Raw genomic sequence first — 25,353 nt, forward strand, 5'->3', positions numbered from 1 at the left:
CAATGCCCCTCATCGCTGACGGCAGCCAGGATCTGCAACGATCAGCCCCAGGCACTCCAGCAGAGCGCGGGGCCGATCGATCGCGGCAGTGCAACATTTTCAAATGGCAACCTAAGGGATGGAAACAAATTTTTTCTGCCGACCAGCTGCCTTACCTTTAATTACCGCTCCCGAACAACGCCCGGCCTCCCGACCAATGCCTCCTGCAGCTGTGACGGTGTCAGCGACTGGCGATGCTGCAGGGGGCGGAACCAAATTTCGGGTCAGGGGCGCTACCAGGGCGATGCACAGTGGAAGACGTCACGAACTCCGGGCGCAGGAAATTGTGGTGCTCAGGGTTACCGCCGTCGCAAACCTCCAGGTGAATTTCGCGGGTGGCGGTACTATCGCCACGCCCGGGCGGTAAGTCATTAGCGCCTCGTTATCGCCCCCCGGAAGCGCTAACGGGAGGTGCTAAGGTAACGAATTTCTCCCACTTAATTTCTTCCTTTCAGATGTTAAGGATCGCAAGCTTCATCAACTCTTGGATACCAACGCCCTTTCGGACACTTCTTCCCCTTCACTTGCCTCTGATCCCATCCCTTCTTCCAATCTCAACCCCTACTCTGTTTTCAGTATCCCCTCTGAGCTTACCTCTCTGACCCCAATGATCAGTCCTCAGCAAAGGCCTGAGCTTCATCCCTTTATGGCCCCACATCAAAGAATTTCGAGCTCAACACAACACTGAACTCTTTTTCCATCGCCTCCATCTCCGTATCCACTCCTTTGGCCAGGAGCTCTCCCCCCACACAGCGGACCCTTTCTCTCGTTTCCAGAATTCTTGTTCTAAGTGGACCCCTCCCTCTGGCCTCTTACACTCTTTAGATCTTTTCATTGCGAACTGCCGACGTGACATTGGCCATCTCAATTTCTCTGCTTCCCTCGCTCACTCTAACCTACCGCCATCTGAACTTGCAGCACTCCGTTCTCTCAGATCCAACCCCAACCGTTTCATTAAACCTGCTGACAAGGATGGCGCTGTTGTTGTTTGGCAAACTGACCTCTTCCTTGCAGAGGCTGAACGCCAACTCTCTGACACTTCCTCCTAATTCCCCCTGGACCATGACCCCACTACCGAACATCAAGCCATCGTTTCCAAGATTGTCACTGACCTCATCTCCTCTGGAGATCTTCTCTCCACAACCCCCAACCTCATAGTTCCCCAACCCCGCACAACCCGCTCCTACCTCCTTCCCAAGATCTACAAACAGGATTGCCCTGGTAGACCCATCGTTTCTGCCTGTTCTTGCCCCACGGAAGTGATTTCTTCCTATCTCGACTCTATTTTTTCTCCCCTTAGCCAATCTCTTCCCACTTACATCTGCGACTCCTCCGACTCCCTCTGCCACTTTAACAGTTTCCAGTTTCCTGGCCCCAACCATCTCCTTTTCACCATGGACATCCAATCCCTCTATACCTCCATCACCCTCCAGGATGGCCTGAGGGCTCTCCTCTTCTTCATTGAACAGAGGCCCAACCAGTCCCCATCCACCACCACCAACCTCCTCCGCCTGGCTGAACTTGTTCTCACATTGAGCAACTTCTCCTTTGACTCCACTCACTTCCTCCAAATTAAAGGTGTTGCTGTTTCTTCCACCCCGCTTCCTGTAAGGACTCTATTCTATTCTTTCAGTTTCTTCATCTCCATCGCATCTGTTCTGACGTTGCCACCGTCCCTATATGTCTTCCTTTTTCCTCAACCGAGGATTCCCCTCTACCATAGTTGACATGGCCCTCGACCGTGTCTGTCCCATTTCCCGCACTTCTACCCTCACCCCCTTCCCCTGCCTCCCAGAACCACGATAGGGTTACCCTTGTCCTCAGTTTTCACCCCACCAGCCTCCACATTCAACGTACCATCCTCCGCCATTTTCGCCACCTCCAGCGTGGTCCCACCACCAAACACATGTTCCCCTCACCTCCACTTTCAGCATTCCGAAGGGACCGTTCCCTCTGCGACACCCTGATCCATTCCTCAACCACTGCCAACACCCCCTCCCCTTCCCATGGAAGCGCAGGAGATGCAACATCTGCTCGTTTAACTCCTGCTTCCTACCGTCCAGGGCCCCAAACACTCCTTCCTGGTGAAACAGCGATTTACTTGTACATCTTGCAATTTAGTAGACTGTATTCGCTGCTCACGATGCGGTCTCCTCTACACTGGGGAGACCAAATGCAGAATGAGTGACCGCTTTGCGGAACACCTCCGTTCAATCCGCAAGCGTGACCCTGAGCTTCCGGTCGCCTGTCACTTTAATTCTTCGCTTCACTCCCACTCTAATCTCTCCGTCCTTGGCCTCTTACACTGTTCCAATGAAGCTCAACCTAAGCTCGAGGAACAGCACCTCATCTAGCGATTAGGCACTTTACAGACCTTCTGAACTTAACATCGAGTTCAACAATTTCGGACCATAACCTTGGCCCCTATTTTTTCACGTGGCAGCTGTTTCTGATTCTGATATTCCCAATTACACCTCCTCTAGACCCATAAGAACATAAGAACATAAGAAATAGGAGCAGGAGTAGGCCAATCAGCCCCTCGAGCCTGCTCCGCCATTCAATAAGATCATGGCTGATCTGATCCTAACCGCCAATCTACTATCACAGAACCATCTCCTGAATCTAACAGAATTAGACACACGAAATAGGAGCAGGATCAGGCTACATGGCCCCTGGGCCCGCTCCGCTACCCACAGGGCCATGACCGATCCGAACCTGGACTCATGTCCAAATTCCTGCCCGCTCCCCGTAACGCTTAATTCCCTTTACTTCTAGGAAACTGTCTATTTCTGTTTTAAATTTATGTAATGATGTAGCTTCTACAGCTTTTTGGGGCAGCATATTCCATGGACCTACCACCCTCTGAGTGAAGTAGTTCCTCCTCATCTCAGTTTTGAAAGAGCAGCCCCTTATTCTAAGACTATGCCCCCTAGTTCTAGTTTCACCCATCATCGGGAACATCCTCCCCGCATCCACCCGATCCAACCCCTTCACAATCTTATATGTTTCAATATGATCGCCTCTCATTCTTCTGAACTCCAATGGGTAGAGTCCCAATCTACTCAACCTCTCCTCATATGTCCATCCCCTCATCCCCGGGATTAACCGAGTGAACCTTCTTTGTACTGACTCGAGAGCAAGTATGTCCTTTCTTAAGTATGGACACCAAAACTGTACGCAGTATTCCAGGTGCGGTCTCACCAATACCTTGTACAACTGAAACAATACGTCCCTATTTTTATATTCTATCCCCCTAGCAATGAAAGCCAACATTCCATTGGCCTTCTTAATCACTTGCTGCACCTGCATACTAACCTTTTGAGTTTCGTGCACCAGGACCCCCAGATCCCTTTGTACTTCAGTACTTTCCAGTTTCTTGCCATTAAGATAATAACTTGCTCTACGATTTTTCCTGTCAAAGTGCATAACCTCACACTTTCCAGTATTGTATTCCATCTGCCAGATCTCTGCCCACTTACTTAGCCTGTCTATGTCCCCTTGCAGGTTTTTTATGTCCTCCTCACTCACTACTTTCCCTCCCATCTTTTGTTTCTTTACTTGTCCCGTTACCATCTCCTTTTGCTTTATACCATCATACCTTTTGTCTTTTAACCTCTGCTGCCTTCCATCCTATCACAGACCTTCCCTTTTGTTCTTTCCTCCCCTCCCCATTTCCCTGCCCCTGCACTTGCTTAAATCCTACTATATCTCTAACTTTTTTCCAGTTCTGACGACGGGTCATCGACTTGAAACATTAACTCTGTTTCTCTCTCCACAGATACTGCCTGACCTGCTGAGGATTTCCAGCATTTTCTGTTGCTATTTCAGATTTCCAGCATCCGCAGTATTTTGGTTTTATTTTAGTCAATTTCAAATCCCTTGCAATCTAATTGTAATCTAAAATAATGACGCACTATTTGGGACATGATAGGGGTTAAAGCTATTCCCTGGAGATCATGGGCTAGATTTTCAGTATAGACAGTTTTGGGGCGCTAACCTTAGCGCCCGCCCGAAGTTAGCGCCCGCCCCAAAGTAGCGCCCAGTTGCCGGAAATTCAGTGGCTTCGCCCTAAGAGAGTGGTGGAGCGCTAAAAGAGGCGTTCCACTCCTACCTTTAGGCACTAAGCCGGCGGTCCAGAGGGATAGCGCCCAGGCGGGGCGCAGCGCGGGTGCGGTCATTTTTGCACTGACAGCAGACCCCGTGGTGCCGACCAGCTCTTAAAGGGGGAAGGGACGAATGGTCTGCTGCCACGCCCTGCACACTGCAGCCTTGCAAAGAGGCCTCAACACTGCTGCTCAGCCCCAGGGAGTCATGGCAACGCCAGAGAAGGCCCGTCAGCGTGCCCTGCGCTTCTCAGAGGGTGATCTGGACATAATGGTCACAGCTCTGGAGGTGAGGCGCAAGATCTTGTTTCCAGAGAGTGGGAGGAATCCAACCCACCATGACTACACCAAAGCCTGGAAGCAGATCGCCCAGAGGGTGACGTTCACCGGCGAGGCCCCCAGGACCCACAAACAATGCCGTAAGAAATACAACGATCTGACCAGGATTGTGAAGGTGAGTAGCCTTTCCAGTCTCCTCCTCATTCTTGCATGTACACCTGACATGATGGGCAAAGGGACCTGAAAGTCCTATTGGCCAGCCCTCAGCCAGCAGCATTGGGACAGTCATGAGCATCAAATGGCCATTCGGCACTCTACACTTTGGCCAAGCTATTCCACCATGGGAGGCAGTGCACACTACATCAGGGCTTCACTCTGTCCAAGCTATTCCACCATGGGAGGCAGTGCACACTACATCAGGGCTTCACTGCGCACTTACAGCCCGTCCTTTCTCTTGCAGGCTAAAGTAGCGTTTCATCGCCAGGCCCGTGCCAGGGGTGGCCGCGCCAAGCTGCAGAAGCTCACTCGGCTGGAGGAGCGCGTGTGTGTGCTCATGGGAGCCCGTGTGATTGTCCCCACAGCGTGCGGTGTATCCGACCCTCCACTGCCCGGCAATGGTAAGGACCTCGCCTTTTGGCCCTCTCGCGTCGCACTGGCCCATCCGAGCTACCTCCTTTGCCACTGTCCCACCAATGCGCTGAATCCCACCAGTCCTAACTCCCTCGCTGACGCCGTCTCCTCACTCTGAAGCTACTCTTGTGCATTCCTGCTTTCAGCTGGTGACGACCAGGACCCTGAAGCTGCCAGTGACAGCACCTCCGACCAGGAGGAGGAGGAGGAGGAAGCCGGACCTTCGGGGGAACAGTCACATCCCGCAGGAGAGGAGGAAATGCTTGACACCTCCTCACTGGACGAGTGCCTGGAGGAACTGTCGCAGGGCAATGCAGCTTCTGGGACCAGTGGCGTCCAGCCACCCAGCAGCCGTGCGCGTGGCCCGCGGCCTTCCCCCCAAAGGGGGGAAGGATCAGAGGGGAGTGCTGCTGCTCGGCACACTCGCCGTCACCAACGCGGCAAGGGTCCCCTAGTTCGGCCCCCTCCTCCCCAGCGGGAGAGTCGCGACTCCAGTCCGGACACCTTCACTTCAGAGGAGGTGCGGAAGCTGGATAAGATGGCCGACGACTCGGACCGGCGCCACACGGAGCTCATGAGCGTGGTGGGGTGCATGCCTGAGGCCATCGAGTCGCTGGCGACCAGTGTGCGCGAGTTCGGGGCAGCAACTGCCGCGAGTGGCCGCATGCTGACTGATGCCGTCAAGACCCTGGCGGATGTGATGCGCGCGCACACCAGGACCACAGGGCCACTCACTGCTGCCACACGCGCTGTCTCAGGCAGGCATCGCCAGGGCAGGCGCCGCGCTGGACCATCCCAGCAAGCCGCCCGTCGGCTGATTGCTGCGGATCCTGCAGTGCGGGCCCGGCCAAGTGCCACCGTGCCACAGCACCAGCCAGCGCATCCCAGACGCCAGCTGGCCCACATTGCGCCATCCGTCGCCGCCATTCCCCCTCTGGGGCGTCAACGGCAAGCGGCTGCAGCTGATGGTGGCCAGGCTCAGGTGCGCCACTCAGCAGACGGCCCCTCGAGGCCCAAACGCCGTGTAGGCCGCCCCCCAGCGGCATCTGGCGGAAGGGCATCTGAGCCTCAGGCGCCTTCCCCCAGCCTCGCAGCAGCCACTGGGCAGAGCTTGCGAAGGAGCAGCAGGCCGGGCAGGGTCTCGCCCTCGCGGGCCACTCAGTAGAGGGTGTGGGCAGCTTTCCTTTAATATGGCGGTGGCCATCTTTATTTTGCCCATGGTTGTGCTTTTGGAGGGCTTATTTTTTGCGTTAGGCCGACGTTGAGGCCCGGTTTGAATAAAGGTGGAGTGGCTCCTCCCCAGTTTGTGGGAGTGAGTCGTTTGTTGGGCTTTTTGTGGGGCCCGTTTATTGTTTTTGGGGATTCATGTGGGAAGGGCTTTTCATTTTTGTGCAATAAAAAATTATCTTTATTCATGCAGTCTCCATGGTTGTTCTTCTTAGTGTTTGTTGGCTTCGCCGGCTGAGGGCTTGCGGAGCGGCTGCATTCATCTTCCCTCATGGCCCCTGGCCATTCCCTGACAGGGGGCTTAGAAGTACCGTGTAATAAGGTGGCGTCGTGCGGCCCTTGGCCCTGGTCGCTCCCTCCTGGGAACGTACTCCTGCTCCTCCTCCTCCTCCTCATGCTCCTCCTGCTCCTCCTCCTGAGGTGCTGGTCCAACGTCAGGTGGCAGTGCCTGAGTCCTGCGGATAGCCAGGTTGTGTAGCATGCAGCAAACCACCACAAATTGGGAGACCCGGTCCGGCGAATACTGGAGAGCTCCTCCGGAGCGATCAAGGCAGCGGAACCGCTGCTTGAGGACCCCAATAGTTAGCTCGATGATGTTGCGGGTGGTTTGATGGCTCTCGTTGTAGGCCTCTTCAGCAGCGGTCCTGGGCGCGCGGAGCGGGGTCATGAGCCAGGTGCACAAAGGATAGCCTTTGTCCCCGATGAGCCATCCTCTTGGGGGAGGCTGTGCCTGGAACATGTCATGCACAGTACTCTGCCGCAGGATAAAGGCATTGTGGCTGCTGCCTGGGAAGCTGGCATTGACTGCCATGATGCGCTGCTTGTGGTCACATACCAGCTGCACATTCAGAGAATGGTAGCCCTTCCTGTTGCGATACTGCTCGCCATGCTCCAGAGGGGCCCGCAAAGCCACATGCGTACAGTCAATGGCGCCCTGCACCAAGGGGAATTCCCCGAGTCTGGCAAATCCCAATGCGCGCTGATGCTGGCTCTCGAGGGCCATGGGGAAGGAGATGAATTGGCTTCTCCTTCTGAACAGTGCTTCGGTCACGTGGCGGATGCAGCGATGCGCGCCATACTGGGAGATGTTTGCTATGTCCCCAGCAGCGTATTGGAAGGAGCCGGTGGCATAGAAGTTCAATGCCACCGTCACCTTCACTTCCACCGACAGAGACGTCCTGCACCTGAGCTTTGGCCGCAGATCTCGGCGAAGCAGGTGGCAGATCTCTGCAATCACCTCCTTTCGGAATCGGAGCCTTCTAACACATCGCGCGGCACTCATGTTTAGGTAGGAGCGCTGCTGGCGGTATAGCCTGACTGGGTAAGGCCTACGTGGCCGACGCCTGTAGCCCCCTCTGCCTCTAGCCAGGGCTGCCCCTCTCACAATGCGTCTGCGAGCCCTACGGACATGGCGCTGCAGCTGCGCGTTGGCACCCCATGCAGCCCCCATCAAATCCTGGCAAACAGTCTAATTTCCAAATGGCCACTTGCAGCGCTATTGCCTGAGTCCAAAAATACCTGGCTCTTGCTGCTTGAAAGCAGTTAGCTATCCTCCTTGTTGTGTCTCCAGAAATGCGTTGCACAAGACTGTTTTCTGAAAAAAGGATGGCCTTTATACTGGAGAGGACGTTCCCTTTAATTAGCGCCCCCCGGGGCCCGCGCTGGTTGTGTTGCGTTCCTTTTTCCAAACGCTCCGGCCGCCCGCCGCACAATGGGGCGGTCCGACTGAAGTTTGCAATCGGGGCGGCCAAAGGGCGTTGCACGAGGATGTGACGTCATTTTCTGCGCACGCATCCGGGCGGGCGCTAAACTTTGCGCCGGCGCTAACGGGCAACTTAATTTGGGGCGGGGCGCAAACTGCGCTGCGCCCGGGCGCTACACGCATAGCGCCCGGAAATCATTTCTCTTAAGGCGCTAACTGCTGGCGCAAGCGACTGAAAATCTAGCCCCTAATCTTCAAATGAAAAGAAGCATCTAAGAGTTAAAGTTATTCACTGGAAGTCTGAGTTTCTATTGAAACAAAGATTAACATTTCCTTAAAACTGTGGTGTGAATTGGATTGGAACAGGTTTCAACACAGCGAGGTCCTTTTAATCGAGTAGGCTGTGCAGTGAATAAACAGGCGTTGCAGTAAATGTCACATTGCATTTGTGGATGAAGAGTTATTTCGTGTTGACATGACAGCTTTGCGCAGACTGATGTTGGATCCTGAAGATTCAATGACATGATCAACAAAAGGAAATTCTGCTACATGTGGCACCTGCAACAGCCAGAACATCAATAGGACAACTCATTCTGGAGCCAAGTGAGACTTACATAGCTGCTGTCTCCGCATGGTTATGATTGGAATCTTATAAAGGACGGGATCTTGAATTTATCCTGTTTTTTTGCAACATGACTTATTAAGTAGATGATATGAAGAAAACAGTTAACTCTTAAAGTCCCAAAATCTCCCTGGCCTGGTGGGTTCTAAAAGTTTTCAATGCGCACACTGAAACAAACATCAAGAGCACAACAAAGCTTTGGCTGACGAAGATCCTTTGATTCATTTGATCTCAGTCTTCCAGAACACCAAGCCTACCATTTTCCCATTACAACAACTATGGGCTGGATTTTCATTGAGGAGTCGGGTAGGAGGCGGGACTACAACTTTCAGGGTTGTAGTCCCGCCTCCATCGAGTTGTAGCCAACCCAAACGATTTTGACTTGATTGACCTTGTTGAGCCCACCCAGCGGGCTCAGCAGGCCAATTAAGAGCCACCTGGCAATAGGTGACGTCACAGATTGATATTTCATCTGTCAAGACCTTTTGACAGATGAAATATCAGCATTCGACAGCTGTTTAAAGATGTCAAACACTGACAATCTGTACTCCAAGTTAATTCCTTCCTCTCAGGATGATTTAGAGATCTCTCCAGAACAAAAAGCTGAATACTGCAATTTTTGACAGCTCGCAGCCATTCTGCTTTCTGTGCTGGTGAGATGAGGGACTCCTGAGACCTGAAGGAAGGAAGGCTGTAAAGGTAAGTAAAACTTCTTTAAACACTTTAAACACACCAAACAGACTTAACTCTGCACTCATGCACCCAACACTCACCTGAACACCGGACATCTCGACCCCTCCAAGCCCTTCAGCCCGACGGCCCGCCTCGCTAACTTGCCGTGGTTTGGAGCCGTCGGGAATCCCACACTTCAAGAATGAAAATAGGGATTAGGCTAAAAACTGCCTGTTAACTACCTGTTAACAGGCAGCTAATTGGCACTAATCCCCTTCTCACCTCGGGGAGGCGGGTCCCAGCGCGGGTCGGGTACTCACCTCCTTTGAAACTGGCACGGAGGTGAGTTGGGAGCGGGATGGGTTCGTGCCCCCCCGATTTCGGGATTTTAACCCCCCGCACGCCTCCAACCTCGCCTCCACGGCCCAATGAAAATCCTGCCCTATCTGTTTCTTAAATGAATCCAGACTTGTAGGTCTTAACCAATCTTCTTGGCAACCTGTTCCAGGTGCTGATCATCTTCTGCATCAAGAAATTCTTTCTGGTGCCTGTCCTAAAGTTTCTGTTACGTCAGTGCCGTATCGAGACAGTTCTGTATTGTCCGAGGTGCGCTCTTTCGGGAGCGATGCGAATCCGAGGCCCCGTCTGCCTATTCAAAGAGCTGTGCCCGCGGCTCAGTGGGTAGTAGCGCTCTCTCTCTCGCCTCTGAGTCAGGAGGTTGTGGGTTCAAGTCACACTTCAAGAGACTTGAGCACAAAAGTCTAGGCTGAGACTTCAGTGCAGTGCTGAGGGAGCGCTGCACTGTCGCAGGTGCCGTCTTTCAGATGGGATGTTCAACTGAAGCCCTGCCTGCCCTCTCAGGTGGACGTAAATGACTCCATGATACTATCTGAAAGAATAGCAGCTGAATTCTCCCCAGTGTACAGCCCAATATTTAGCGCTCAATCAAAATCACTAAAAAACAGACGATCTGGGCATTATCACATTGCTGTTTGTGGGTGCAATTTGCCTGCCACGTTTCCTACATTACAGGTGACTAGACTTGAAAAGTACTTAATTGGGTGTAAAGCGCTTCTGGACATCCTGAGGTCATGAAAGGTGCTATATAAATGCAAACCTTTCACAGAATCATAGAATGCTTACAGCACGGAAGAAGACCATTTAACCCGTCGAGCCCGTGCCAACTCTCAGCTGATCCCATTCCCCTACCCTTTCCCCGTAGCCCTGCAATTTTTTTTCCTTCAAATATTTATCCAACTTCCTTATGAAAGGTAAGATTGAGTCTCCCTCCACCACCCTTTCAGCCAGTGCATTCCAGATCTTAGCCACTCGTTGCGTTAAAAAGTTTTTTCTTACGTCGCCTTTGGTTCTTTTGCCAATCACCTTAAATCTGTGTCCTCTGGTTCTCGACCCTTCCACCACTAGGAATAGTTTCTCTCTATCTACTCTGTCTGGACCCTCATGATTTTGAACACCTCTATCAAATCTCCTCTCAACCTTCTCTGCTCTAAGGAGAACAACCCCAGCTTCTCCAGCCTATCCACGTAACTGAAGTCCCTCATTCCTGGAATCATTCTCATAAATCTTTTCTGCACCCTCTGTAAGGCTGTCACATCCTTCCTAAAGTGCGGTGCCCAGAATTGAACACAATATTCCAGTTGAGGCCAATCCCGTGTTTTATAAAGGTTCATCATAATTTCCACACTTTTGTACTCTATACCTCTATTTTGAAGCCGAGGATCCTGTAAGCCTTTTTAACTGCTTTGTCAACCTGCCCTGCCACCTTCAACGATTTGTGCTCACATACCCCCAGGTCTCTGTTCATGCACCCCCTTTAGGATTGTACCCTTTAGTTTATATGACCTCTCCTCACTCTTTATACCAAAATGTATCACTTCATACTTTTCTGCATTAAATTTCATCTGCCACGTGTCTGCCCATTTCATCAGCTTGTCTATGTCTTCCTGAAGTCTATCACTCTCCTCCTCACTGTTCACTATACTTCCAAGTTTTGTGTCATCTGCAAATTCTGAAATTGTGACCTGTGCTCCCATGTCCAAGTCATTAATATATATCAAGAAAAGCATTGGTCCTAGTACCGACGCCTGGGGAGCACCACTGTGTACCTTCCTCCAGTCGGATAAACAACCGTTCACCACTACTCTCTGTTTTCTGTCACTTAGCCAATTTCCTATCCATGCTGCCACTGTCCCTTTTATTCCATGGGCTACAACTTTGCTGGTAAGCCTATTACGTGGCACTTTGTCGAACGCCTTTTGGGAATCCATGTACACTACGTCAACTGCATGCTTTCATTAACCCTCTCTGTTACTGTAAAGTCTGTAGGTATTATGGCGAATTAATACACAGACTACAAGAGTAACTTTAACAGGACTTTACTATTCGAAGGTCAGGGCGAATCTGCCCAATAAATCCTGACACAGCACTTATATACCGGTGTGGTCACCGTCGGTATTACAGTATACAGCAGCCAAGATAAAGTAGTGCCACACCTAAAATAGTTCTCTTAAAGGTGGACGGTTACATACAATAGTTCTCTTAAAGGTATGGTGTGGAGATGCCGGAGTTGGACTGGGGTGGACAAATGTAAAAAGTCACACAACACGAGGTTATAGTCCAACAGCTTTATTTGAAATCACAAGCTTTCGGAGCGCTGCTCCTTCTTCAGGTGAAGTGGAGAAATGCATAAAGACACAGCTTATATAGTCAGAGAATCATGTCAGATGTTTACAGGTAACCTTTCCAACTGCTGTGATTATCTCTCTGCCGAGGTGTGATTAATGGCTGGAGTGATTAAATTTCGTAACAGCCCGTATGTCTTCGCACCCATTAAGTTCAGAAGTACTGAAGCTTTTTTTTCATCTGTTATTCCATTTGCAGTGCAATAAACCTCTACTCTTTCCACGTATGTGGTCCAATCTTCTATTTCGCCATCAAAAGCCTCAATATTACCAGATTTAGGCATTTCAGAAAAGATATGGCGCTTCCCGCGCTTTTTTTTTCCTGTAGCAACGATATGGTGCTTCCCGCGCTTTCCCGCCGCTGCTACCGATAACAACGCTGTTTTACTGTGGTTTCCGTTTATTCACTGTTGGAGACTCGTTCCCGACGGAGGTCTAAACGCTGACCTGCTTGCCGCGCCGGCCGTCTCTCTCGAGTGCACCCTCCCAGTCCGTTATTGCTTGCCTCCGATTTTGCTGCCTGGTTCAGCTGTAGAGCCCGCCGCTGGAGCTCCAGCCTGACGCCCAGGAAGGATTAGCGCAGTACCTGTCACCAGCTTGGCCAGCTGGTGAAACCACAGTTTCTCTTACTTCCTTGAGTCTTCTGGACGCTGGAGGAATCGATGTCCTTGAGGTGCTGCCGAATTGCAGGTAAGTCCGTTTCCACTTCGTCGCCACTGTAGTGTCCGTGTGTAGATAAAGACACTGAAGACAGGAGTTGGTTCATAGGTATTTACTAAGCAAGTCTGGGGGGGGGTTTCTAAAGGATATACACAATACACAGGCTTGTATAGCCCAAGTGGCAATTACCGGCATTACGCACACCTGGGGCTCTTAAAGGCACATACACCATAATTGCTCTTAAAGTCACATACACCACAAGGGCCACTCCCATGGATGTAGAGGGGCCTGTGGCGGAGCATTTTGGACCTTCTGGCATCCTTGGCAGCTCTTGGTCATGTCTTCGATGTCTCCATCGATACCTGGCCACCATACAAACGCCCTAGCTAGGTTCTTCATTTTCACTCCACCCAGATGCCCCTCGTGAAGCTCCTATAGCACTTTATCCTGGAGTTTGGGTGGAATCACCACTCTGGATCCACACATCAAGGTTCCTCGGCACACTGACAGCTGTTCTCTTCTTTGCGAGAATGCTGGCAACAGTGGTTCGCCATGTGCTGGCCATCCCTTCACTGTTAAATCGTAGACCCGTGAGAGAGTAGGGTCATTTCTTGTCTCCCTTTCAATGGCATAACTTGTCACCGGTAGACATTCCACTATGGTAGAGTGGAATATCTCTACTGGGTCTACTGTAGGTGCCTCTTCTATCGTTGGCAATGGTAGGCGTGATAAACCGTCAGCATTCCCATGCTGTTTTGACCCTTTGTATTCAATGTTGTATTGGTGTGCCCCTAGAAAAAGGGACCACCTCTGTAGTCTTTGTGCCGTCATAATGGGGACACCTTTTTTAGGGTTGAATATGGAGATGAGGGGTTGATGGTCAGTCAGCAAGGTAAATTTTTGTCTGTGTAGGTAATGGTTGAATTTCTTCACTCCCCATACCAGGCTAAGTGCTTCCCTGTCTATCTGGGCATAGTTACGCTCAGCTGAGTTCAATGAGCGTGACGCAAAAGCTATCGGCCGTTCCGAGCCATCAGGGAATCTATGGGACAATACCGCTCCTATGCCGTAAGGGGATGCATCGCACGCCAGTCTGATTGGTAGTGATGGGTTGTAATGAGCCAAAATTTTCTCGGATGTGATTAAGTCTTTACATTTATGGAAGGCACATTTACAGTCTTCGTTCCATTTCCAAATCACTCCTGTCTGTAGAAGATCATTAAGAGGGTGTAGAATAGTTGATAAGTTCGGTAAAAATTTATGATAGTAATTTATTAATCCCAGGAATGACCTTAATTGTGAAACATTTTCAGGTGCTGGGGCTTTTATAACTGCTTCAATTTTTTCAGGTGACTTATGCAACCCTTCCTTATTAATTATGTGGCTACAATATGATATCTGATTTTGGAAAAATTCGCACTTGGGGCGATTTGCTCATAGGCCCCGTTCTTTCAGCCTAGTGAGCACCTGCTCCAAATTGGCAAGGTGCTCGTTGTCGTTTTCTCCTGTTATAAGGATGTCGTCTAGGTAGCATTGAGTCCCCGGAATCCCTTGCAGGGCTTGCTCCATAGCTCTTTGCCAGATAGCTGGAGCTGATGCTATTCCAAAAACCAGTCGATTGTACTGGTACAGGCCTTTGTGTGTGTTTATTGTGAGATACGTTTTAGAGGTCTCCTCAACCTCCATCTGTAGATATGCCTGTGCTAAGTCAATTTTTGTGAAACGTTTCCCTCCGGATAGTGAGGTGAAAATACCTTCTATCCTCGGAAGAGGATACTGTACCGTGTGAAGGATCGGGTTTACAGTCACCTTAAAGTCCCCACAGATGCGAATTGTTTTCTGTTCCTCAGAGTTATTTTTCAATGTTTTTTTCATGACTGGAACGATGGGTGTTGCCCATTCGCTCCAATCTATTTTGGATAATACGCCTGCCTTTTCCAAATTCTTCAGCTCTGCCTCGACTGCCGGACGTATTGCGTATGGCACCGGTCTTGCCTTAAAATATTTTGGAATTGCTGTATCTTCCACTTTTATTGAGGCGGTGATGCCTTTCAAGGTTCCTAGTTTCTCTTGAAACACTTCTTTGGCGTTGGCCAAGATGTCTATTAATCGTTCAGGTATGATGTCATCATTGTTTTTTTCCTTACTGGTCACCGTCAGTGCCTGAATGGAGTGCCAGTCTAAACGTATCTTCCTTATCCATTCACGTCCCAACAACGGTGGACCACCATCTTGTAGAATGTATAATTACAACTTTTGTATTTCTTTGCCGTTGTATACCACAGGCACCCTTATTTTTCCTTTGGGGTAGACTTTCTGCCCCGTATATGTTTTTAAGATAATGGATGTGTCTTTTAGAGGTATATGCGAAAATAGCCTCTCGTAATCTCGTCGATTTATTACGGTTAGAGCTGATCCTGTATCTAGCTCCATTTTAACTGGGGACCCTGCTATTGTGAGGGTAACCTGTAAAGTCTGTAGGTATTATGGCGAATTAATACACAGACTACAAGGGTAACTTTAACAGGACTTTACTATTCGAAGGTCAGGGCGAATCTGCCCAATAAATCCTGACACAGCACTTATATACCGGTGTGGTCACCGTCGGTATTACAGTATACAGCAGCCAAGATAAAGTAGTGCCACACCTAAAATAGTTCTCTTAAAGGTAGAACAGTTACATACACTACAATCCTCCCTTTTTAGCTTACAACATACTTATTCCCCATTAACATAACATCATAACATATGTACAACTTATGCAAAACAGTTCACAGATTCAGTCTCTCTGGAGGCTTCCTGACTCTGTCCGGATAACGCCTCGGTGGTGTAGTAGTTTTCGGTGGGGTAGTAGGTTCTTCTGGCAAGGTCGATTCGGCTTGAAGGACAGTGTCAGGTTCATCTGATTCTAGTATTACCAGATCGGAGGTAGGTGCTCTGGGTATCTCTGCTTCAACATTAGCCGTGTAAGGTTGTGGAGTAGGTTGGTCCTTTGTGGATGACCCTATGATCTGGTCAACATGTCGCCTTATTATGCTGTCACCAATGTCCACGGTATACATCAGCAGCCCTAGCCTTTTCCCAATAGTTTCAGGCTGCCATTTCTCAGTACGGTAGTCCCGGGCCAAAACTTGTTGACCTATCTGAAAGGATCTAGTTGGCCTTTCATTCATGCCCTGAAATTGCCGGTTCTCTACGTCCCTTCTGACGTTTGGCTTAATCAAATCCAGCCGGCATCTTAGTCTTCTATTGAAAAACATCATGGCGGGAGTTTGGTTTGTGACCGCATGTGTTGCATTCCTGTACGCCAACAAGAAGTTATCTACCTTATGTTGTAGGTTGATGTCTTCATTACCCATGGCCTTTATGGCCTTCTTGAAGGTCTGGACAAACCTTTCAGCTAATCCATTGGTGGCGGGATGGTATGGGGCTGACGTGTAGTGCTTGACCCCATTCCTTTTTAAGAACTTCCTGAATTCTTCGGACACAAATTGCGGTCCATTATCAGAACAGATCTGTTCCGGCAGCCCATTCCTGGCAAATATGGTCCTTAATACTGTGATGGTTTTTTCCGTGGTGGTGGAGGACATCTTTATTACCTCCGGCCACTTGGAGTGTGCATCCACCGCGATTAGAAACATTGAGTCCATAAATGGACCAGCAAAGTCGACGTGTACCCTTTGCCAAGGAGATGAGGGCCACTCCCATGGATGCAGAGGAGCTTGTGGTGGCGCGTTTTGCACCTTCTGGCATCCTAGACAGCTCTTGGTTATTTCTTCGATGTCTCCATCAATACCTGGCCACCACACAAACGCTCTTGCTAGGTTCTTCACTTTCACTCCACCCAGATGCCCCTCGTGAAGCTCCTTTAGCACCTTATGCTGAAGTTTGGGTGGGACCACCACTCTAGATCCACACATCAAGGTTCCTCGGCACACTGACAGCTGTTCTTTTCTTTGCGAAAATGCGGGCAGCGTTGGTTCGCCATGTGCTGGCCATCCCTCCACTGTTAAATCGTAGACTCGTGAGAGAGTCGGGTCATTTCTTGTTTCATTTTCGATCATCGAATTTGTTACTGGTAGACATTCCACTATGGATGAGTGGAACATCTCTACCGGGTCCACTGTAGCCACCTCTTCTACTACTGGCAACGGTAGGCGCGATAACCCATCATCATTTCCATGCTGTTTGGACCTTTTGTATTCGATGTCATATTGGTGTGCCCCAAGTAACATGGACCACCTCTGTAGCCTTTGCGCTGTCATAGTGGAAATGGCCTTGTTAGGGTTGAATATGGACACCAACGGCTGGTGGTCTGTCAGTAATGTGAACTTCTTGCCCTGCAGGTAATGATTGAATTTCTTTACTCCCCACACAAGGCTGAGGGCCTCCCTATCTATCTGAGCATAATTTCGCTCAGCGGAGGTCAATGATCGGGACGCAAATGCGACTGGCCTTTCCGAGCCATTTGGTAACTTGTGTGAAAGTACTGCTCCAATTCCATAAGGGGAAGCATCACAAGCTAAACGAAGAGGTAACGTTGGGTTGAAATGAGCCAACACTTCCTCAGAGGTAATCAACGCCTTGCTTCTGCGAAAGGCCTTCTTACAGTCCTCGCTCCACTTCCATGGTACTTCTTTCCGCAACAGAGCATTCAGTGGATGCAGCACCGTGGATAGATTTGGCAGAAACTTGTGGTAATAATTAATCAACCCCAGAAACGATCTCAACTGTGATACATTTTCCGGAGCGGGGGCCTTCACGACAGCTTCTATCTTGTCAGGTGACTTGTGCAGCCCCTCTTGGTCAATGACATGACCGCAGTACGAGATCCGTTTCTGGAAGAACTCACATTTCTGGCGATTAACTCGAAGGCCATATTCCTTCAACCTGGTGAGCACCAGTTTCAAATTTGCGAGGTGTTCCTCCTCGTCCTCTCCTGTAATCAGGATATCGTCCAAGTAACACTGAGTGCGTGGAATCCCCTGTAAGACCTGCTCCATGGCCCTCTGCCAAATTGCTGGAGCCGAAGCTACTCCAAAAACCAGTCTATTATAACGATACAAGCCTCTGTGTGTGTTGATTGTGAGATACTGGCGCGACTCTTCCTCGACTTCCATTTGTAAGTATGCTTGTGCCAGGTCTATCTTGGTGAAGTGTTTCCTGCCAGACAATGAAGCAAAGATATCCTCAATCCGCGGAAGCGGGTATTGTACCGTGTGAAGCAGCGGATTAACTGTGATCTTGAAGTCTCCGCAGATGCGGACCTTTCCCGGTCCCCCTGGCTTGTTACTTGATGAAGACTTCATGACGGGAACAATGGGCATGGCCCACTCACTCCAGTCCACCTTAGACAGTACCCCTGAACGTTCAAGCTCTTCCAGTTCTGCCTCCACAGCAGGTCGTATCGCGTAAGGTACCGATCTGGCTTTGAAAAATTTTGGGCTTGCATGTTCTGCAATCTTGATTTTTGCCTTAATTCCTCTCAGTGTTCCCAGTCCTTGCTGAAGTACCTATTTAGCTTCGTCCAATATTCTGGACAACCGTTCAGGTTTGACATCTTCCTTTCCGGAATCTACCGTCATTGTGTTTAGTGAGTGCCAGTCTATCTTTATTTTCCTGATCCACTCCCGTCCCAGAAGTGGTGGACCTCCCTCGGGTAGCACATACATGTCCATTCCTCGGTGATCTTTGCCCTTGTGTCTCACCTTGACTTTTATCTTTCCGATGGGGTATACTTTATGCCCCGTGTATGTCTGCAATACTATCTCCGTATCCCGTAGGGGAATATGTTTGAACAACTTTTTGTAATCTTGCTTATTCATGACCGTCAACACCGATCCGGTGTCCACTTCCATTTTCACTTGGACTTTTGCAATCTGTAGTGTGACCCAGATAGTTTGTCGGTCAGCTTCTTTACTCACATTGTGAATCCTCAGACTACCCAGTTCCTTGCTGTTGGAGTCTGAATCCGAATTCTGTTCATCTGTACTCTTCCCAGTCACCTTATGTACCTTTCTGTACTTCTTCTGTGGTGATTTATTATTGCTGGTCTTCTTTCCTGACCGGCATACTTTAGCTATGTGACCAGGCTTGCCACATTTCCTACATTCCTGGTTTTTAAACCAGCATTGGTTCTGATCGTGTGTTGTCTTCCCACAACGATAACATTTCGTTGTACCCGAAGTCATTTGATCCATACTGAGTACCGCTGTCTTCCGCTGCATTTTCGCCGTGCCTCTCGCTGCGGCTTCGTGCGATGCTGCAATAAGGACAGCCTTCTCAAGTGTAAGATCGTTCTCTTCGAGCAGTCGTTTTTGTATTCCTTCCTTCGACATTCCGCACACGAACTTGTCTCTCAGTGCCTCTGACAGATTTAGCCCAAACTGGCAGTATTTTGCTAGTCTACGCAGTTCAACCAGGTACTCTGCGTTGCTTTCCTCTTTTAGTTGCGTTCTCACGTAAAATTTAGATCGTTCCGCTAACATCAGCGGTGCGGGGTTCAAATGATCCTTCAGGACAGCAACAATATAAGTGAAAGACTGATCCGTCGGTTTAGCTGGTGATAGAAGATGCTTCAATAACCCGTATGTCTTCGCACCCATTGAGTTTAGTAAGGTTAGAGCTTTGTCATAATTTGCCATCTTATTGACCTTACAATATATCTCGATGCGTTCTACATACGTGGCCCAATCTTCCACATCGGAATCGAAACCGTTGATGTTACTACGCTTAGGCATCTTCACCCTCTTCCTGAGAAACAAGAACGAAATATTTCTTTAACTTTTTATTTTTATTTTCCCTTTACTCACAGTCACCGTGGCCGACTTGCTTCTCGTGCTGATCGGCTCACTCACCACCGTGGCAGAAGGGACAATCAGTGCCTGTTGCTGATGGAAGGCTTCGTGTCTGAATTCTTCCTTCTTCCTTGCTCTGCAGACTCGAGTTTTCTCTCAGCAGAACGACGAGGGCGGGTGCCTCTTCTCGACGCTCGTTAACTGCTTCGGAAGTATTGTTGCCGCAGGGTAAGATCCCATCCTCATCACCACTGTAAAGTCTGTATGTATTATGGCGAATTAATACACAGACTACAAGAGTAACTTTAACAGGACTTTACTATTCGAAGGTCAGGGCGAATCTGCCCAATAAATCCTGACACAGCACTTTTATACCGGTGTGGTCACCGTCGGTATTACAGTATACAGCAGCCAAGATAAAGTAGTGCCACACCTAAAATAGTTCTCTTAAAGGTGGACGGTTACATACAATAGTTCTCTTAAAGGTAGAACAGTTACATACACTACAGTTACCTCATCAAAAAACTCGATCAAGTTAGTTAAACATGATTTGCCTTTAACAAATCAGTGCTGGCTTTCCTTAATTAATCCACACCTATCCAATTGACTGTTAATTTTGTCCCTGAACACTGTTTCTAAAAGCTTCCCCACTACCGAGGTTAAACTGACCAGCCTGTAGTTGCTGGGTTTACCTTTACACCCTTTTTGAACAAGGGTATAACATTTGCAATTCTCCAGTCCTCTGGCATCACCCCCGTATCTAAGGAGGATTGGAATATATAATGGCCAGTACCTCCGCGATTTCCGCCCTCAATTCCCTCAGCATCCTAGGTTGCATCCCATCCGCTCCTGGTGATTTATCTACTTTAAGTACAGCCAGTCTTTCTAATAACTCTTCTTTATCAATTTTTATCCTATCAAGTGTCTCCACTACCTCCTCCTTTACTATGGGCCAGAAATTCGCGGCCAGAAGCGTGAGTACGGTCGGGGTACTCACGCATCTGGCCGTTGGAAATGCCGGCGTTCAGCAGGAACAGCGCATGCGGGGAACGCCGGCATTTCCAGACCCGAGGTCTATTCACAGCGCGTGCGACTGCACAGGCAGCGCTTGCGCAGTGAACTTTGTGGATTTCAATGATGGATTCAGTGAGGGTAAGTCCTTAGAAGTTACACTTGAAAAAAGCAAGTGTAAAGTTGTTCATTGGCTGTGGAGGAAGATATATTTTATCGTGGAGCTTCTGAAATGCAATATTTTTGTTTGGGAAAGGGAGGGAATTTATTTTAAGAAATTTTAAGTAAGTTTTAAAGTTTAAATTTTTTTTTTTTTAAAGGGTTTTCAGAACGGTAGGTAGAAGGAGCAATTGTGGCTGTGTGAATGGAATGTGAGAATGAGTTATGTATGTATGTCCACATATATTCCTTTACGTATATGTATGTATGTTTTATATTCCTTTACTAATGTGTATGAATGTATGTTTTTAATTATGATTTTCCAATAAGTTACTTTCTCTGAAAGTCATAATTAAATAATACATTCATACACATAAGTAAAGGAATATATACATAACACGCAAAGGAATATATACAGACATACATACTTTCAGAAGCTCCACGATAAGAAATATCTTCCTCCGCAGCCTCTGGAGCAACTGTACCCATGCTTTTTTCATGTGTAAGTTGTAATGACTTGACCTCACTGAAAGCATTAATGAAAGCAGCGAATTATACTGCGCACGCGCTGCCTGTGCAGTCGCACGCGTTCTGCCTCTGAACCCCTTCGTTCAGAGGACAGGAAATGCCGGTTTTCCCCACATGCACTGTGCATGCTGAAAACCGGCATTTCATCCGGCCAGATGCGTAAGTACCCCGACCGTACTCGCGCATTTGGAAGGGAATTACTGGGCCAACATTTTACATGTCAATAAAATGAAAAATTTAACAATTGCACGACTTGCCCCCTCGCATCTGCGACTGAGGGTCCAAGGAGGTGCATTGCGCAAGAGGTCATCATCGTACGTATCCTCACACTGTTCCCTTTGGGGAACTGTATGAAGTGGTGGAAGAATTTATGGCCGTGATTAACGCTCATTCCGTGACCGTAACCATCTTTGAACCAGCCATTAGGGTGGTTAGTCCTATGGCGGGAGGGTTTTACGGGCTCCCACAACCCATCTGAGGGGGGGTGGGACCACCAACACCCACGGACGCAAGTATCCCGCTGGATGTCCACCCAGAATTTAAAGTTGGAGCTCCGACTCCACTTGCCGGGACTGTCTGGAGTGGGGTTCAAAACCCTACTCCTTCTGGCCCAGCAGCGGGGATGCTTACTGCTACGCAAAAGGCCCACTCCGCACAAAAGGTGACACCCATACGTTTCCTGCGCCTTTTCCCTCCCCGTGACTGGAGCCCTATGCTGCCATTTCACGTTGCTAATCGGATTGGGCCTTTGTCATAGCGGTAGGATCCCCGCCGCTGGGCCAGATCAGGGTAGGGTTTCGAACCCCGCTCCAGACAGTCCCGGCAAGTGGAGTCGGAGCTCCGGCTCTAAATTCTGGGTTGACATCCAGTGGGATATTTGCGTCTGTGGGTGTGGGTGGCCCCCCTCCTTGTATAGCTTGTGGGAGCCCGTAAAACCCTCCCGCCATAGGACTAACCGCCCTAATGGCTGGTTCAAAGATGGTTACGGTCACGGAATGAGCGTTAATCACGGCCATAAATCCTTCCACCACTTCATACAATTCCCCAAAGGGAACAGTGTGAAGGCACGTATGACGACGACATTGCTAAATAAATAAATGGAATTAAAAAAATTCTTTTAGGTCTTTTAAAAGTCTTTAAATTGCTTTAATTCTCTTTAAAACTACTTCAGATTACTCAAAATAATGTAAACATTTTAAAAAGTTTATAAAAGTTACCAAAATCTTCAAAAAACTTCCAAAAACCTATTTAAACTGCTGCTTTGCATGTAAAAATGCTTAGCAGCTTGACAGAAACATTGGGGGCGTGTCCAGTGAAACTGAGACCTCAAGGGGCGTGTCTCACTTGCACTGCACGCTCCTGGCTTCGCGCTGGCTGCACTCCTGGGCGGCGTGACGTCATACGCTGCCCGGGATTCTTCTTTTTCAAACACCAAGTCCAGGCGTCCCTGGAGCTGATCGGCAGTAGCGCGGGGTAAGTGCATATACGGGGCTTGCATGCGCGGCAAGCCCCGTTCACCAATTTCTGGCCCTATGTCTATGACAGCAATCTTTTCCTTGGTGAAGACAGATGCAAAGTACTCATTTAGTTCCTCAGCCATACCCTCTGCCTCCATGCATAGGTCTCCTTTTTGGTAATAATCCTCTTACTACCCTTTTACTATTTATATGCCTATAGAAGACTTTTGGATTACCTTTTATGTTGCCTACCATTCTATTCTCATACCCTCTCTTTGCCCCTATTATTTTTTTTCACTTCTCCTCTGACCTTTCTATATATAGCCTGATTCTCAGATGTATTTGCAACCTGACATCTGTCATACGTGCTCTTTTTCTGCCCTGTCTTTTCCACCTTGTGGGAATGTACCTCAACTGTACCTGAACTATTTCCTCTTGAAAGGCAGCCCACTGTTCGACTACAGTTTCACCTGCCAATCTTTGATCCCAGTTTACCCGGGCCAGATCCGTTCTCATCCCACTGAAATTGGCCTTCCTCCAGTTAAACATTTTTACTCTTGATTTCTCCCTGTCCTTTTCCATAGCTAATCTAAACCTCATGATACTATGATCACTGTTCCCTAAATGTTCACCTACTGACACTTGCTCCACTTAATCTACCTCATTCCCCAGAACCAGATCCAGCAATGCCTCCTCCCTCATCACGCCGAAAACCTACTGATCAAGAAAGTTCTCCTGAACACACTTCAGAAATTCTTCCCCTTCTCTGCTCTTTACACTATTTTGATCCCAGTCTATATTAGGATAGTTGACGCCCCCCATTATTACTACTCTATTGTTCTTACAGCTCTCTGTAATTTCCCTGCAAATTTGCGCCGCCATATATTTCCCACTATTTGGTGGTCTATAGAATACACCAATAGTGTAATAGCACCTCTATTATCTCTTAACTCTAGCCGTATAGATTCTTTCCTTGACCCCTCCAGGACATCCTCCCTCTCCAGCACTGTAACATTCGTTCTTTCTTTGGTATGGAAGCACCTGCAGCGATTCGAGAAAAAGAGCCCATCACCACCTTCTCAGGGCAACTAGGGATGGGCAATAAACGTGGCCTTGCCAGTGTTGCCCACATCGCGAGAACAAATAATACAAACCTTAACATACTGAAGATACACTAAAGATAAAAGTCGATTCAGGGCCTCACCCCATGCAAGTGCAGCTTGGAGCCAAGCCACAGTACTGTAGCCCTTCAAGCCTAAAGGCTTCGTCCTTTTCAGGTCCCTTTAGATAGTTGGCAACCACGGTTACTAATTCCTACATGGACAATTGTTTTCATCTGATGGTTACTCAAAGTTCTTTTCCCGACTGATGGCAAGTGTTCAGCTTCATCTTTGCACAATCCCAGTAACAACTGCAACAAGGGAAAATAAATTTTGGTCTTCGTTGTAATATAGGAAAAGCAGGTACAGGAAACTCTCGTTTAAATGGCACCTAAATATCCAGAATTCTCTATTAACCGGCAAAATTCATACTCTGAAAACAACACCTCAATAACCGGCAATGTTGCCGAGTCCGAGTCCGAATCCGAGTCTCCCGCGGTGGCCGAGTTAGTCAGTGGGGGTAGTTCTCCAAACTGCCACTACTCGGCTTCTTGGTGCTGTCGGAAGTCCGAACACCTCAATAACAGGAGTCTGACTCTCCCGCGCTGCCGGTAGTCTCTCTCGATCCGCCATTTTTTCTGTGTGTCTCTCCATCTTTATCGTGGACTATCTCCCCCATCTTGCAGTATGGCAGTACTGTATATAATCGAGCATCTTCCACCATCCATTTAACACATTTCTGTAGGTGAGTACCCAATTACTGTATACTGCACATTTCTTGATTGTTTTTAAATTTTTGTTTGTTAAAAATGGCCTCGGTAGATAACCCTCTCCGTCCGCCGGAATTTTTAATCAACCGGCACCATCTCGATCCCGTCGGTGCCGGATACCGAGGAGTTTCCTGTAGTTGCATTTAACGGCAAAGCTAGATAAGTACATGAAGGAGAAAGGAATCGAAGAATATGTTGATAGGGTGAGATCGTAGAATCTTAAAGCACAGGAGGAGGCCATTCGGCCCATTGTGCCTGTGCCGGGACTTTGATAGAGCTCTCCAATTAGTCCCACCCCCCCTGCTCTTTTCCCCTGCAATTTTTTTTTCCTTTTCAAGTATTTATTCAATTCCCATTTGAAAGTTACTACTGAATCTGTTTCCTTTCAGGCAGCACATTCCAGATATTATAAAAGCCGAGGCCTTTCCTTACAGGCCCGAGTTCTTGCCCCGCTGAGCGGACGTGGACTCGGTAATCTTCCAGGAAGATGTTGTCGGTGTAGAAAACAGCGGCAGGAAAAGAACCGGCCCCGGCTGGCCATTCGGTCTCGTCCCAGGCCTCGGACCCAGGCTCTGGCCGCCGCCCGCACCCTTCGTCTCCATGTCAGCGCCCTCCTGAGCACCAATAAACCGAAACAAGGCCCCCCGCAACCAGAGTCGGTGGGAGGAAGCTCGTGTCAAACATTCACACTGAAATAGACCTGTTTGGTGGAGTGGCCAGTTTCTGTGCTGTAAAAGCTAACTAATTCTATGTAAGTCGTGCTCTGAGGCCTTCCGTAAGACTTGCAGTCCAATCTTCAGGGACACTTCTGCTCCTTTTAGGACACTCCTTGAGGTGCCTATGAGGAATACCTGATGCAACACCATCGACACTCTCCATCCTCAAACTTTTGGGC

At 48.8% G+C, this 25,353-nt stretch overlaps 1 pseudogene; it reads left to right on the plus strand.

The window, feature by feature from the left end:
- Nucleotides 1-283: 283 nt before the first annotated feature.
- LOC147114268 (uncharacterized) lies at nt 284-24,914 on the plus strand (annotated as a pseudogene).
- The last annotated feature ends 439 nt before the right edge of the window (nt 24,915-25,353 follow it).

This window comes from Somniosus microcephalus, chromosome 8, assembly GCF_052327205.1.
Source record: "Somniosus microcephalus isolate GS21.2 chromosome 8, FLI_Smic_1.0, whole genome shotgun sequence".
Lineage (NCBI taxonomy): Eukaryota > Metazoa > Chordata > Chondrichthyes > Squaliformes > Somniosidae > Somniosus > Somniosus microcephalus.